Genomic DNA, 16055 nt, shown 5'->3' with positions numbered 1-16055 from the left:
GGGGACAAACAAATGAATACCAAAGAGACCTTGTAGGGACACCCACACAGACTTCAGACTTCAGATAAGGTCAGCACTTCAGACACCGTAGGGCAGCTGTCAAGCAAACAGAACATGACGAGGACACCCAAAATGTCTCATAAAAAGCAAAGCAGCCACCTAGCAGGCTGGTCAGGGCATCCTGATAAAACATGAAAAATGAGGTCCACAAGGACTTCTTATATGAGGTTGTAGAATTAGTAGAAAAAACATGGGCTTTTTCAATATGGTTTGGACTGGCCTTAGGAACATTAAATAAAATTTTAAGTGTAAAATACAATATTGTTAATCACAACTGCTACGTTGTACAGCAGATCTCTAGAACTTTTCATCTTGCATAACTGAAACTTTATTCCCATTGAACAGCAACTCGCATTTCCTTCTCGCCCCAGCCCCTGGCAGTCACCATTCTACTCTCTGTTTCTATGAGTTCAGCTAGTTTAGCCCCTCACATGAGCGCAATCATGCAGTATCTGTCCTTCTGTGACTGGCTTATTTCACTTAGCACCATGTCTCCAGGTCCATGCATGTTGTCACAAATGGCAGGATTTTCTTCCTTTTTAAGACTGAATAATATTCCATTGTGTATACAGACCATCCATTTATCTGTTGATGGACATTTAGGTTATTTCCTCATCTTGGCTATTGTGAATAATGTTTCACTGCAGTTTAAGTATAATCACCTCAAACTGTAAGCAACGCAAATGTCCATCAAGTGGTGAATTAATAAACAAATTGTGTTATATTCATCCAGTGGACATACTACCAACAAAATCAGTAACATAGATGAATCTCAAATACGTCATGTTGAGTAAAAGAAACCAGATTCAAAATAAGGCATACTAATGATTTGTTTATATGCAATTCAAGAATAGGCCAAACTAAGTTACGGTGACAGAAATCAAAACAGAGGTTGGGGGAACAGGAACTAGAGTGGTAAAGATGGACTGGAAAGGGGCCTGGGGGAACTCTCCTGGGCAATGGGAATGTTCTAATCCTGTTTAGGATGTAGATTTCACAGGTAAGCAGATTAAGCTGTTCAATTAAGCTTTGTGCATTTGATGTATGTAAATTATATCCTAATAACACTGTGGTCCTTTGGAAAAATAAGAGAAAACAAAACAAATAAGACCATGATGTTTAACTAGCCACAAAGAAATCACAAAGCAAAGTGGAGCTACCAAGAAATATGAAGGCAGCATGGACAGAGATGCCTTCCCTGGCACACAGACAGAAGCACATAGTGATGAATAAACCAAGAGCAACTTTCCAGAAGAGTGGGCACACCCGTAGCCATTCAGAAAAACAGGCATCTGACAAAGACCACGTCAGCAAAAGGGTCCCTCTGTGAAAGCTGGCTTGTCATCAGGCATCATCAGGGTCTGTAGAAAGGGTTGATGGGGCACAACAAATCCTGCGCATTTGTCTATATTCTATTAATGTGTCCAGTAACTCACCTATCCACCCTACAACTGGGTCCTCTGCACTCCCTCCAGAATATCTGTAATCTGGCCACTTCTCACGACCTTCCCTGCAGCCACTGCCGCCCAGGCCACCAGGGTCTCTAGCCTGATGACAGCAATAAGCTTCATGACTGGTGTCCCTGCTTCCACCCGGCCCCTCTCCAGCCTATGTTCTACTCAGCAGCCAGAGAGATGTGGCTAAAACACCCTAGTCGTTTTCCGTGACCCTTTAAATGAAATGCCCCGTTCTCACCTTGGCCCACAAGGTCTACATGAACCAGCGGCTGTCCACCTCTCTAGCCTCGGCTCCTTCCCTGACATGCCCCCATCAGCCCCATGCTCCAGCCATAGGGCTTCTTCCTGGAGCTCAGATATCCTGAACCTATCCCAGGTACAGCGGTTTGTACTTGCTGGGCCCTCTGCTTGCAATGATCCTCCTCCAAAGCTTCTTGCTTTTGCTTCATTTAGAGTAGTGTTCAAATGGCCTCTATCGGAGATTCCCACCCTGACTCCACTTTATAAAATGGCTCCCCCACCCCCAGTTATTGTCTTTCCTCTTGACCCAGATGATAGTTAATTTTATGTGTGAATTTGTCCAGATGTTTGGTCGAACATTATTCTGGGTCTTTCTGTAAGGGTGTTTTTAGATGAGATTAGCATTTGAATCAGTAGACTGAGTAAGCAAATTGCTCTCTGTAACATGGTGGGCCTCATCCAATCAGTTGAAGGCTTGCATAGGACAAAAGGCTGTCCCCCAAATAAGAGAGAATTTTCCTGCCTGACCACCCTTGGGAAATGGAATTGCTGGATCATATGGTTGTTCCATTTTTAATTCTTTGAGGAACTTCCATCCTGCTTTCCATAGTGGCTGCACAAATTTACATTCCCACCAACACTGCATAAGGATTCTTTTCTCCACCCATCCTCTCCAGGACTTGTTATTTCTGTCTTTTGGACAGTAGCCACTCTGATTTGTGTGAGGAGGTATCTCATTGTGGTTTTGATTTGCATTTCCCTGATGATTAGTGATGCCGAGCACCTTTTCATGTGCCTCTTGGCTGTCTGTATGTCTTTGGAAAAATGTTGAATCTGAGTTTTCACCACTAAGTTATGCTGCCTCCCAGGAGCATTTCTCTTCTGAGTTACTCCAACACTTTTCTAGCTGGTCTTCCTGTCCGAATTCTTGCCCAGCTCCAATCTGCTTGCAATGCCATTATGCCACAACCAACCCTGCCTACAGCCTCTCAGAGGCTTCATGTTGCCGTCAGGACACCATCCAAGTATCATACCATAGCCCACTGTGACCTGGCTTCATTTACCCTCCAAGGTCATTAACCCCCCATGTTACCATCTCCTCTGCTCTTCTCTGCTCCTGTACACACACTACACTCCAGCTTTAGCTTGTTTGGGTCCCTTGCTTTGGACCCTCAAACTCAACACTCCTATGTCTGGGCCTTCATAAAGCAGTTCCCTAGCTACAGAGTCCTCTCCCCAACAGTTTCCAGCCCACCCTTCAATTTCCCCTTGAAATGCCATTTCCTCCAGAAACCTCCTTTGACTTCTTCAAACTACTTTATGAGCTCCAGATAAGGGTTCCCAGAGAGTCCTGGGCCTCCCCTTTCACAGACCACCACCTTTTCTTGGTTTTGGTTGTTGAACTTCCTGCCTTCCTAGCTGGACCAGAACCATTCTGTTTTGCTAACTTTAGGGCAAATCCCTAGTACAATGCCTGACACAACGTGTGCTTAATATGTATTCATTAAGTGTTTGATCATATTTATGAGCAGTAGAGATATGATTTTACTGTGAAGAACCCATCTATCCACTTGTATACATTTTCTAGAAGAGGTAAATCTACAGAGAAAGAAAGTAGATTAATGGTTGCCAGGGGCTGAGGGTGGGAAAGGGGAATGACTGGCTAATGCGCAAGAGGGATCTCTTTGGTGTGATAAAAATGTTCTAAAATTGGGTAGTGGTGATAGTTGCACAACTCTGTAAGTTTCCTAAAAGTCACCAAATTGTACACTTAAAATGAAAACATTTTATGGCACGTAAATTGTTAAAAATAAATTTCATCTAATGTCTGCTGGCTCATTGCCAACCAGTTCCAGAGCTTTTTCTGATGGCAGGAAAGACAACCCAAAGTCTTACGTAGCTTGACGTTTTTGTAAGAGCGATAATATCCAGACCTCAAATTTCACTGCTGCATATGCAACCTTAACTTCTCAGTGAGAGGTATTTTATGACTTTAGATTTTTCATAGGCTGCAATCATCAAGTCTCACGGCAACTGATAAGGAGGCACAGAGTCACATGGCCATGAAAATTCCTGCATTGAACATTAAAAAAGAAATCTTTGTGGATTAATTTGCTCAAAGACTAGTGCAATGAGTGCATGTGGTAGATAAGGCCAGAGAAATGCCTCAGTGTGAGCAGGCCAGAGATGGGAATATGATACAGAGGGTACCAGCTGATTCCCCAGTTCCTGAACTCCTTGATATAAAGTTGAGAAACACTTGCATGATTCCTAGGGGGCAGAAGGTCTTTGATCTCTCTCCTGCAAATTTAGCAAGAATTTGGGGGTCCCTAGCCCAACAGAGGGGTCCAAGTATTTATTCATTTTGGAAAATTCAAACCGAACTTAGCCTGTATTAATAGTAGCATTTATTGAGTAATATGTAGTAAAGAATGTCAGGTGCCTAAAGTTATTGACTTAGGGAGAGAAATTAGTAAACCTAAAACGTAGGGTAGCCAGTTAAAGTGCACCAAGCCAGCTGCCTGGTGGGAGCTCCCATGGTTTTCTGGTTTCTACTGTGGTGTCATCTGATAGGGAAGAAAAGCAAGGCAAGCCACCTATATAATTTTAAACATTCTAGTGAAAGGAAAATGGTAAAATTCCTATTTGTTATCTATTTTATTTGGCCCAATATCCAAAATATTATCATTTCAGCATGTAACCGATATTAAATACTATCAATGAGCTACTTCACATTTTCTGTTCTAAGTCTTCAAAATCTGGTATGTGTTTTACATGTACCTCACATCTCAATTTGCATGTAATATTTTCACTGGAAATGCCTCATCTGTATTTATTTACATTTCCTAAATAGTTGACAAGCAGAGCTATAATCACATGTTCCATTACCTCATGCTCTCTCTCACTAGTTAGGTGGGATGAAATTAATTCGTGTCAGGATTTCCAGTTATTTCCACTGAGCCAGTCTACTGTCCAGGTTGCTCCTCCTGGGTATATAATGATATTCGCTCAATTGGCAAGTCTTGCCATTGACAAGTCTTGACGTTCAGGAGCTGTCTGGGAATGGTCCATGAGGAAAAATCATGTAAAGACAACACACACCTAATAAGTTGACTCTGCCACCAGGGAAAGGTTTCCACCAGAAAGCAGGTCTAGCCTCTTGGGCACGGGCTTTCTCACGCTCTCCTCTCCTTGGTATGGCCGACCCTGGTGGGGCCTCGACTTTTCTTCTTTTTCTTATTAGTGTTTTGATTCCGGGAGGGAAGAGACAGCTCCAGTTCCCTTTTCTTGGCATCCCAGTCTTCATCCTGCTGGTCCAATGGCAGCCCCTTCCGCCTGGCGGTGAGGCGGTGGGCCTGGCACTCAGGCTCAGCCCTGGGGGAGGGGAGACGGCAGCCCTCAGCACGCAGACCCCAGAGCCTGGCCTGGCTGGGGGGTGGGCCTCTTCCCGCCCTCCACACACAGCCGGGCACTTCAGTGATCCCATCGAGAAGGAAGGAGGGCAACTTAGAGCATTTCCAAGTACACTCTTAGGGAGGGCTCAGATCTGAAAGAAACTACTTTGAGAAGGCAAAAAAATGGCAAAGTTGGATGCTAGGAGGATTGAAGGCAGGTGCTTAGCTTGAAGAAGGTGCTGATAATTTTTATTTGTTGACATTTATAAAGTAACCAGTGTATTATTGGGAGGCTGTTTTCCTTCATTTATTTTGTATTTTTTCCTAATTATAAAGCCATGTTTGTTCACTGTATAAAATTTTGAAGTGCAGAAACATGTTAAAAACTACTCATAATTGCATATGTGCTATAGGTATAGATGGATTTATGTAAATAATAGTTCAATTATATATAATATGTAGATGACAGATATAGAATAACAGAACAGATGATAAATGGAGAACTAGATGAATAGGTCATCATACACACCTGGACAATAGGAAGCATACAAAAGTAACTTTTGTGTCTGAGGTATTTGTATTTAAGTAAGCATGTGGCTTGCTTAAAGTCGTTGGTGAAGCCACTTCACATAGACCAAATCTGAGCCAATATGAGCATGGATGGAATCTGAGGGGTGATGGTACAGGCAGGGCAAACATTTTAACTGCAAAGCATTTTAAAAAGTACAGTTCACTTAGAAGTTAACAAACCTCCTTGTCCTTCAAGTCCCATGCCCCCAACAAGCTAGATATGATCTCTTCATATTCAGACCACATAGTGTCCCTCTTCCGCCCTGTTCTTTTAACCAGTATCACTTTCTATCTTATATTAGTATAATTTATGTAAACAAGTTATGTCTTTTCCCAGGCAGGTAACTTTTTAATGTCTAGCACTGTATCTGATTTATCTTTAAATCCTTTTTAGCATCTAGTTTGATGCCATGCACATAGTAGGACTCAAAAATATTTTTTGTATGAGAAATTTACTACTTAGGCTAAACTTAAAGTTGAATTGTTCTACTGAGATTCCTAGGATCTTCAGAAAACTTTCAAATACTGTCTAGGCTTCTTTAGGAAATTCTCTTATATCTTTTCTCTTTACCATCCTAACCTAGGAGCCCACCTACTTGCAATATGAGTGTTAAGAAATTCTGTAAGTGATCTCCTTGCCTCCAATCCTACCTGCACAGCACCACCTCTTCCACTACAAGAGAACCTCGCTAGCATCTGTTGCATCTTGCTCCTCCCTGATGAATTCATACTCATCTGCCTGCCCAGCTGTCTGTGGTCACTCACTCACCCAAGCTTATTCTCTACTTCTCTTCCTCATGAATTCTCTACTTAGCCAGGCCATTTATCTTCCCACTTTCTCCCATATACACACACCTTATGCACATTTCCAACTTTCTGCCTTCCCTCCAAAACAAGGATCTTCCTCTATCCCCCATTAGTCAGATCTTAGCTGTCTTTTAAGGTTCAGATTAATTTCCCCTTAACCAGAATTCCTTCTCTCTGTCAAAAGGGAAGTCCCTCATGGGAGCTAATGATGGTCAGTAATGACTTGCTCATGATGCAGGTGACCTCCGTTGTTTTTGTCGGCTCAGCACTGCTTGCCCACTTTTCCTGGTAGTAACACTCTCCACCATTTGGAGGAACTACTCCTCCTTCACTTCAGTTATGCTGGGGTCATGGGTCATGTTCATCCACCCACTTATCACTAGGGAGGGGCTGAGACTACTCAGAGAAAGTCAGCAGAGGGCAGCCAAGGCCAGGACCCTGAGAAATTTCAGCATCCAAAAGGCTTCAAGTACAGGAGCTCAGAGAAATCATGAGAAGACATGGTCAGACAGACTGAAGGAGATCTAGACTAGAGCGGTGTCAGACAAATCAGGAGAGAAGAGTTGTCAAAAACCAGATTAAGTGGAGGGAAGATGTGAATTAAGAAGAGGTAAGATGCCATTGATTTAGCAACAAGAATATCCCTGGATGAGAGCTGATGCAGTACAATGACAGCGGAAGAAGTCTGAAAAGTGGGTGAGGGAGTAGAGACAATGATATAGATTAACTTTCGAGTTCCTTAGAAAAGGAGAGAAGAAAGTCATCGCAGACATGAGAATGACCTCTAATCACTTGTGTGTTTTTTAATAAGATCAATTGGAGCATGTCCATAGGCCAAAAATAACTGAACAGAGGGAATTGGAAAAAAACTAAAAATACAGAAGAGAGGATGAAAGAAGCAATGAAGAATGTAGGAATGATGATTCGAAAGGAGACAAAGGACTGGATCAAGGGTCTGGATGGGGGATGAGACTTCTTATAGAATGATGGGCAGCAAGGTAAGAAGGGAAAGATGTACATGTATATACAATATATAGGTAATAGAGGTTTAAAATGTATACCCAGGCTTCAGTGTTCTCTGTGAAGTAGAAACTATACCTTCTGCAGGAGATGCTGAATGTGAAGGGGACTTGGAATTGTCGATTGTCAATAGACAGCCAACCTAACTTTTAGGTAAATAGCCAAGCTATTCTGGGGGCTCAGCTGAAGATAAAAATCCTAGAAGTTCTGGTGGTACCCACCCATCTACTTACCTGTGGGCTTTTCTCCAGCAGACTAAGCGTTGGAATGGAGAAGACAGAGACCGATCCAAGTGCGTGAACCCTGGTTCAGACACTACAGAAGGACAGGAGATGGAAATTTAAGAATATCAGGAAGAGAGGGGAAGGGGTGGCGTCCACATGCAGGCGGTGAGCCTAGAGGGAGGTGACAGTTTGCGAGGGAAAGAAGTTGGATGAGAAGAGGTCCCGATGCCCTCAAATACCTGTGTGATGATCCAGGAGCTGGTAAATGAAGAAAGGGAGCAATGGTTGCCTAGTGGTGTATTAGAGCTTTAAAAAGTTTGGAGAACAATGTTGCTGAGCCGCATGGAGGAGGTCCCTGAATGCAGGCAGTGAGAGCAGGATGGGGGAGAAGGAAGAGTCTTTGAGTCGGGGTCAAGGTTCTGCTTGTTGGTTCCACAAATCACCTCGATTATGATTTTGAATATTTTACATGTAGGACACCGCTTTCCAGAGACGGTCTCCTTAGTTACTCCTACAGATGACTAATCTCATTGCAGGCAAAGATTTGATAGTCTAAGTTTCTGAAAATAATTTTATTTTCAAGTTCTTAGAAAGGCATCTCACTGTCACTCCCCCTGCTCACCAAGAACTGCCCTATGGATCGATTCGCTATCGATCTCAGTTCAGTTTTCAAGCAGTGCTGCCTTCACTTTGCTACTTTACTGTCTGTTGCATAAATTACTTATTAACCAAATCACAAATTCCTAAATTTTATTTCCATCCTTTCTAGAGCTGTACTTCTCAGGTACATAATGGATACTTTATTCTATTTGAATTCTTAGCTGACAAAATATTAACAAATATTAGGGACGTTCTTATCTTTGGTGAGTGTGTGAGTAGAGATTCACAGATGAATAGAAGTTTTAAAAGGCAGAAGGGCCCTTAAGGATGATAGCCTAATTCACCTGTCTCATTTTAAATATGAGGAACCTGAGGATCAGACAGGAGACTTAACTTGTCCAAGGTCACACAGTTAATGTGAATATACAAATCTTGTCCCATGTTCCGTTTTCAAACCTGGTGTCCCACCTCTCTTATCTGAGATAATTTTTGTATAATTTAAAACAATAATTATAACAATTATATGATCAAAATTATAATAATTATGTGTGTTATAATTATTACAATTTGTGTAATTTAAAAACAATAGATTTTACATAATCTAAAACAATGCAGTTTATACCCCAAACTAGTCACCTCAGTGAAAATTTAATGAAAAACAACTCAAACAACATTTGGCTGGATTTTCTCATTTCATTTTCATTGACCTGAGACCGCTGAGTTGGAAAAGACCTTGATCACAGGCTCCTGTTTCTGTCCTTTCTGTGGCTGGAAATAAATGAAACTTACTTCTCCAGGAATGCCACACAGGCTTTCTGCCCATAGATCTGCGCAATCCTCTTTGGTGTGTCTCCAAAGAAGTCGGGGGCGTCGATGGCGGCATGCAGTGCATGGAGAATTTTGAGCACATTCAGATGGCCTGACTCAGCTGCAAAGTGAGCTGGGGTCCAGCCCACATCAGTTACCAGGCAGGGCCTGGCTCCATATTCTATTAAGAGCTGCATCACGTCCAAATGCCCTTCAGTTTATCAAGAAGAAACAGGAGGAGGTTAAGATTGAGACGTCTCTGCTGGACTAAGGCCAGGGCTCACCTAGATAGCACAAAGGAGGGGAGACATTGGCAGGCCCAGCCAATTCCTTAGCATCAACCCCTCCTCCCTTCTTCTCCCGCTCCCCTTCCGGGGACTCAGTGCTCCATCCTCGCCCTGTGAACCTTGCTCCCACCTGGGGTTGGAAGTCATCCACTATTCCCTAGACTTCTTCTAGAACACCCCTCGGCCCAGCCCATTCCCGCAGGCCATTCCTGGGAGTCTTGTTTTCTCTCCCAAGTCACTCTACACTTGCCTTTGCTGGCTGGCAAGGCTTACTCGGCTTCAGGCAGTCTCGGTGCTGATTTAAAAAACAAGTATATTGTGACAACATGGATAGAACTTGAGGGCATGATGCTTAGTGAAATGAGTCAGACAGAGAAATACAAATACTGTATGATCTCACCTATATGTGGAATCTTAAAAAACAAAAACCAAATTCATAGATACAGAGAACAGATTGAGGGTTGCCACAGGCAGAGGCTGGAGGTGGAGGTGGAGGATGAATTAGGTGAAGGGGGTCAAAAGGTACAAACTTCCAGTTATAAGCTAAATAAGTCCTGGAGATGTAATGTACAGCATGGAAACTATAGCTAATAATACTGTATTGTACACCTGAAACTGATAGGATGCTGTATGTCAATAATATCTCAATAAAAAATATTTTAAGTCCCACTTACATTACAGTTAGCACAGACTAAGGGCACAGGCTTTCCAGTCCAATAGATATGGCTTCAGACCTGACAATAAATGCCACTGGCTAACTGTGGCACCCCTGACAAGAACAACCATCTGAGGCTCAGTGTCCTCATTGCTTAATTAAGGGTATTATCATGGCTTCCTGAGTTTTTTTGAGGTGCAAATAAAATTGCAGACATCAAGTACACAGCATAGTGTCCAGCATATAGCAAATGTTCATTAAAAGCTGCTTTGATACAGCTACCATCACTTTGTACTTAAATTTCTTTAAAATTCTCCTAACTGATTTCTCTGCAGCCAGTCTTGCTTCCTTCCAATCCATCCTCCATAGTGGAATAAAAACAAATTTTTAAAAAGTGAAGCTTACTAGAGCACTTTCTTACTTGACATTCTTCATTGGTGTTCTATTGCCAAAGGCCTTGATACGACCACTGGCTGAATTTTTGCCCCTGTTGCCCTCCCATCACATAACAGAGCTGTGTTAGGCACGGGGGACCCAGCAATGGACAAGACACAGTCCTTGTCCCACCACAGGAATGATACTCCATTCCTGCCAGAGGTCAAGAGGGAAGAGGGCTAATATTAACTGAGAGCAGACTGTGTGTTAGCCACGATGCACCCATTATCTTACTGAATCCTCACCACAAGATTCCCGTTACATAGATGAATAAACTAAGGCCTAAGGATGTTAAATAACTCATTTATGGTGCTACAATGAGCCAGTGGTGGTGCCGGGAATGAAATGTCCCATCCAGCTCTCATGAGATGGTCTTTCTGCTCCCCCATACAGACGACTGACCGGTGATTTCACAAATGGACACAAAGGGCTGGATTCTTCCCTAGGCATTTCCCACTCACCTTAAATCGCAGCCTAGTGAAGTGGGGTTCTGTCATTCCAGGTCATGTCCTTATAGTTCGGGTCACAGAGACCTCTCTTCAAAATCTTTCTCACCCAATTGCCGTCTCCTGCAGCCACTGCTTGGTGGAGCTTTGTCAGGTCTGACATTCTGCCCAACTCCATCACAACAACTACTGTAGGAGAAACATGCCGCTTAGGAAATTCTCTACAACTGTATTGCTAGTGAGTGATTCCACAGGCTTCTTTGTCATCTATTTTCCTGCTCATCCTGTATATTTGCACCCAGCATTGCTTTGTGTGCACGCTCTGCTGAGTGTATTTGGATCTTCGCTCCTCTGGTTAGTGTATGCCAGTCCCCTACCCCAAAACTATCAATGTTTCCCCTCTGACTACAGGATTATAGGCTAAAGTCACAGGCTGGCATTTGCTATTTGGCCTTAACCCATTTTCCAGTGCTTTTTCCTACTCTTGCTCCAAAGTGCTAGTAGTGTGACCCTGAGTTAGTTGTGTATGCTGTGCTTTACCTTTCTCATCCATAGAATGGATCTAATTTGCCAGGATTGTTGTGAGGATACAGTGACAATCCATGGGAAAAGTTTGTATTGGATACAGAGCAGATGTTCCAAGGAAATTAAATATTTACACTACACCAGTTTAGGAGGTGGACAAGATGTAACATATGAATAAAATGCTGACAGTTCTTTTTAATATTAAGACCAGCAGTTCTCTAACTATAGTCTACATATGCTTAGGAATTCCTAGGTTTCTTTCAGGGGATCCATGAGGCCAAAGTATTTTCATTAAAATATTACAATGTCATTGGCCTTGTTCGCTGTCCTGACAATTGTTCTGATGGTTCAAAAGTAATGATGTAGAAACTGCTGGTGCCTTAGCAAGAAGCAAGCTGTGGGCAGTGACACCATACTGGATATTGCAGTCATGGGATTCTGACATTCTTCACCACCACACATGCATAGTAAGAATAAATAAATAAGTAAATAAATAATACCTAAACTAGTTTCACAAAAGAAACTAAAGAAGTAGGAATTATTTGTATTAAATTACAATCCTTGATTATACGACTTAATAAAAATGATCATAAAATATCGTATAATGAGACATGTCAACATTTGGGAAGTCTGAATAATTTCATGAACCAATATTTTCCATGTGACAAGTGTATGATGTTACAAAATCATGCATGAGTAAAGAGATCCTTTCAAAATAGCATGAAAAGTACATTTAGATTGTTTCAGATTCTAGTCAACAAGAAGGGGCTGAGATAGACCACACACACACACACACACACACAGACAAAGGATGAGGAGAGAGCCACTTAAGGTGGGGTCAGTGGGAATGTCTCTTTGATCTCAATATTTAAGTTGAGATCTCAGGAAGAATGTGGAGTCAATCATACAAACTGAGCCCCAGCAGCTGCAATATCAGCCAGGAATTTATGAGAAATGCAAATTATTGGGCCCAAAATCAGACCACCGAATTAGAAACTGGGGTGGATGGGGAGCCAGCCATCTGTATGTAGTAAGCCCTCCACATGGGTCTGATACACGCGGACTATGATGACAATCCGATAGTGGGAGAGGAGTGAGTAACGTAATGAACAGGCAGTGCCCTGGGTGCTATGAAGGTGGAGATTTTCTGGGGACAGAGGGAATGGTTGGCGGGAGTGGGTGAGCATGCTTTCTGCCCAGTAGCCCTCAGCTGCAGACATTCTTAGAACAAAGAGCAACGTGACTGAGCAGGCCTGAGCTGTGGGATGGTCACTTTCACTCTGCCCTGGGGATGCCTACATCCCAGCCTGGCCTCTTTCCTCTCCAAGAGTCCAGCCATCTCAAGTTGACAGCTGGTGGGAAGCAAGGTGATTTGACTGGACTGGGATTCTACTGCTCAGTGCCCAGCAGTTGCCAACAGCAGAGTCCCTAAAGTGTAGGTGGTGACCAGCAGGGCCCTGGGTAACAGCTAGGCACAGCTGTGAGGTTCTCCAAGGCCTACAAAAGCAGGGAGCAAGCCAGTTTTGGCCAGTAACCATAGTTTACCAACCTCTGGTATATATAAAGCATTTGCAATCTTGTTAAATTGCAGATTCTGATTCAGTAGGTCTGGGATGGGGCTTGAGATTCTGCATTTGTACAAAAGTCCCCATAGCAACCACTGGTTCACAGACCACAATTTGAGAAGCAATCTCTCCCTTTGGCTGTAAGGCAGGGGAGAGACAGCAGTGAGGGAGACTGGGGATGTGATGTAAGGCAGTAAGGATGTGGAGGTTGTTTCCTGTTGAAGGACCACGGGAGAGGCCCAAATGGGTCCCAGAGCCTCTGAATGTGTAGGACACGCATGCCTTTCTGCATTAAGTGGGTGCTCAGTACATGTTAGGAGACAAGATGGCACAGGATGCATTTTGTCTTTTGGGCTTGTTTGTTTTGGTAGAATACCTTTACACTGGAGCATTTGATCAATGACAACATAAAATAGTAAACAGAAGTAGAAGAGGGTTTCCAACCTGCAGGTATCATGAAAAACCAAACCGTTTTAAGAATCAGTGACTGGAAGCCTTTTTGCTTGCCTTTCACACAAACTTTTCAGTGGGTTTCACTTAGACCCACTCCATTTGTTCCACATATGAGTTCATACCAAGGAAACTCCACAACTTCTCACGGATGAATTATAATTCAAGTAGGAGTGTTCAATGGGTGGCTAAATTTATTTGCAGAGGAATTGATGAAATGATCCTAAAATCTCATATAGACATGCAAGGGACTCAGAGAGCCAAACCAATCTTGAAAAAGAAGAACAAAGTAGGAAGACTCACCATTCCTGATTTCTAAACTTACTACAAAGCTACAGTAATCAAGACAGTGTGGTACAAAGTATATTATGTGCATATACGAAGAGAACAAGGTGGCAGGAAGTGTGGCATAAAGGTAGACAGAGCAATGGAATAGAATTGAGAGTCTAGAAATAAACCTTACATCTATAGTCAATTGATGTTCAACAAAGGTATCAGGAAAATTAAGTAGGGAATGAACAGTTTTTTTTTTAGTGGTACTGACACAATTGGCCAACCACGTGCAAAAAAATGAAAGTGGCGCTGTACCTCATGCCAAATGTATAACTTAAAAGGATCACAGACCTATCTATAAGACCTAAAAGTAAACTCCTAGAAGACAATAATGGCAGCACATCACATTGGGGCAGGCAATGGTTCATGGATATAACAACAAAAGCATAAGCAACAAAAGAAAAAATTAGAAAGATTGGATTGCAACAAAATTGAAAACTTTTTTCTGTAAATGATACCTTTGAGAAAATGAAAAAAACAACCATGGAATAGGAGAAAATATTTACAAATCACATATCTGATAAAGAAGTTGTATTCAGGGTATATATATATATATATATATATAAATAAATATATATACACACATTATATATATATATGTATATATACACATATATTACAACTGAATAATAAAAAATTCAGTTAAAAAGAGCCATATAAAAATAAAACATACAAAAGTTTCTCAAAAAAATATGCAAATAGCCAAAAAGCATATAAAAATGTTCTAGATCATTTTTAGGGAAATGCAAATCAAAACCACAATGAGACACCACTTCACACCCTCTAGGATAACTATAATTAAAAAGACAATCAACAGATATAAACCCAAGCGTATATAGTCAATTAATATATGATACAGGAGCCGTGGATATACAATGGGGAAATGACAGCCTCTTCAACAACTGGTATTGGCAAAACTGGACAGCTGCACGCAAGAGAATGAAACTGGAATATCGTCTAAACCCATACACAAAAGTAAACTCAAAATGGATCAAAGACCTGAATGTAAGTCATGAAACCATAAAACTCTTAAAAGAAAAGACAGGCAAAAATCTCCTGAATATAAACATGAGCAGCTTTTTCCTGAAAGCATCTCCTCAGGCAAGGGATACAAAATCAGAAATGAACAAATCAGAGTATATCATGCTAAAAAGCTTCTGTACAGCAAAGGACACTATCAGCAGAATAAGAAGGCATCCTACAGTATGGGAGAATATGTTTGTAAATGACATATCCGACAAGGGGTTAACATCCAAAATATATAAAGTACTCACACACCTCAACACCCAGAAAGCAAATAACCCTATTAAAAAATGGACAGAGGATATGAACAGACACTTCTTCAAAGAAGAAATTCAGATGGCCAACAGGCACATGAAAAGATGCCCCACATCGCTAATTATCAGGGAAATGCAAATTAAAACCACAATGAGATATCACCTCATGCCAGTTAGGATGGCTAACATAGAAAAGACTAGGAACAACAAATGCTGGTGAGGATGTGGAGAAAGGGGAACCCTCCTACACTGCTGGTGGGAATGTAAACTAGTTCAACCATTGTGGAAAGCAGTATGGAGGTTTCTCAAAAAACTAAAATTAGAAATACCATTTGACCCAGGAATTCCACTCCTACGAATTTACCCTAAGAATGCAGGAGCCCTGTTTCAAAACGACATATGCCCCGCTATGTTTATTGCAGCACTATTTACAATAGGCAAGAAATGGAAGCAATGTAAGTGTCCATCAGTGGATGAATGGATAAAGAAGATATGGTACATATACACAATGGAATATTATTCAGCCATAAGAAGAAAACAAATCCTACCATTTGCAACAACATGGATGGAGCTAGAGGGTGTTATGCTCAGTGAAATAAGCCAGGTGGAGAAAGACAAGTACCAAATGATTTCACTCATCTGTGGAGCATAAGAACAAAGCAAAAATGGAAGGAACAAAACAGCAGCAGACTCACAGAACTGAAGAATGGACTAACAGTTGCCAAAGGGAAAGAGACTGAGGAGGATTGGTGGGAAGGGAGGGAGAAGGGGAATAAGGGGCATTACGATGAGCACACACAACCTAGGGGGGGAGCATGGGGAAGGCAGTATAGCACAGAGAAGACAAGCAGTGACTCTATAGCATCTTACTACACTGATGGACAGTGACTGTAATGTGGTTT

The 16055-nt window shown here is 41.9% G+C and overlaps 1 pseudogene; it reads right to left on the bottom strand.

Moving 5' to 3' along the window:
• Positions 1-437: 437 nt before the first annotated feature.
• On the bottom strand, positions 438-11181 carry LOC140846741 (ankyrin repeat domain-containing protein 66-like; annotated as a pseudogene).
• Positions 11182-16055: the final 4874 nt, after the last annotated feature.

The sequence above is a fragment of the Manis javanica genome, chromosome 16, assembly GCF_040802235.1.
Source record: "Manis javanica isolate MJ-LG chromosome 16, MJ_LKY, whole genome shotgun sequence".
In the NCBI taxonomy this organism is placed as follows: Eukaryota; Metazoa; Chordata; class Mammalia; order Pholidota; family Manidae; genus Manis; species Manis javanica.
This window is presented reverse-complemented; position numbering and strand designations above follow the sequence as displayed.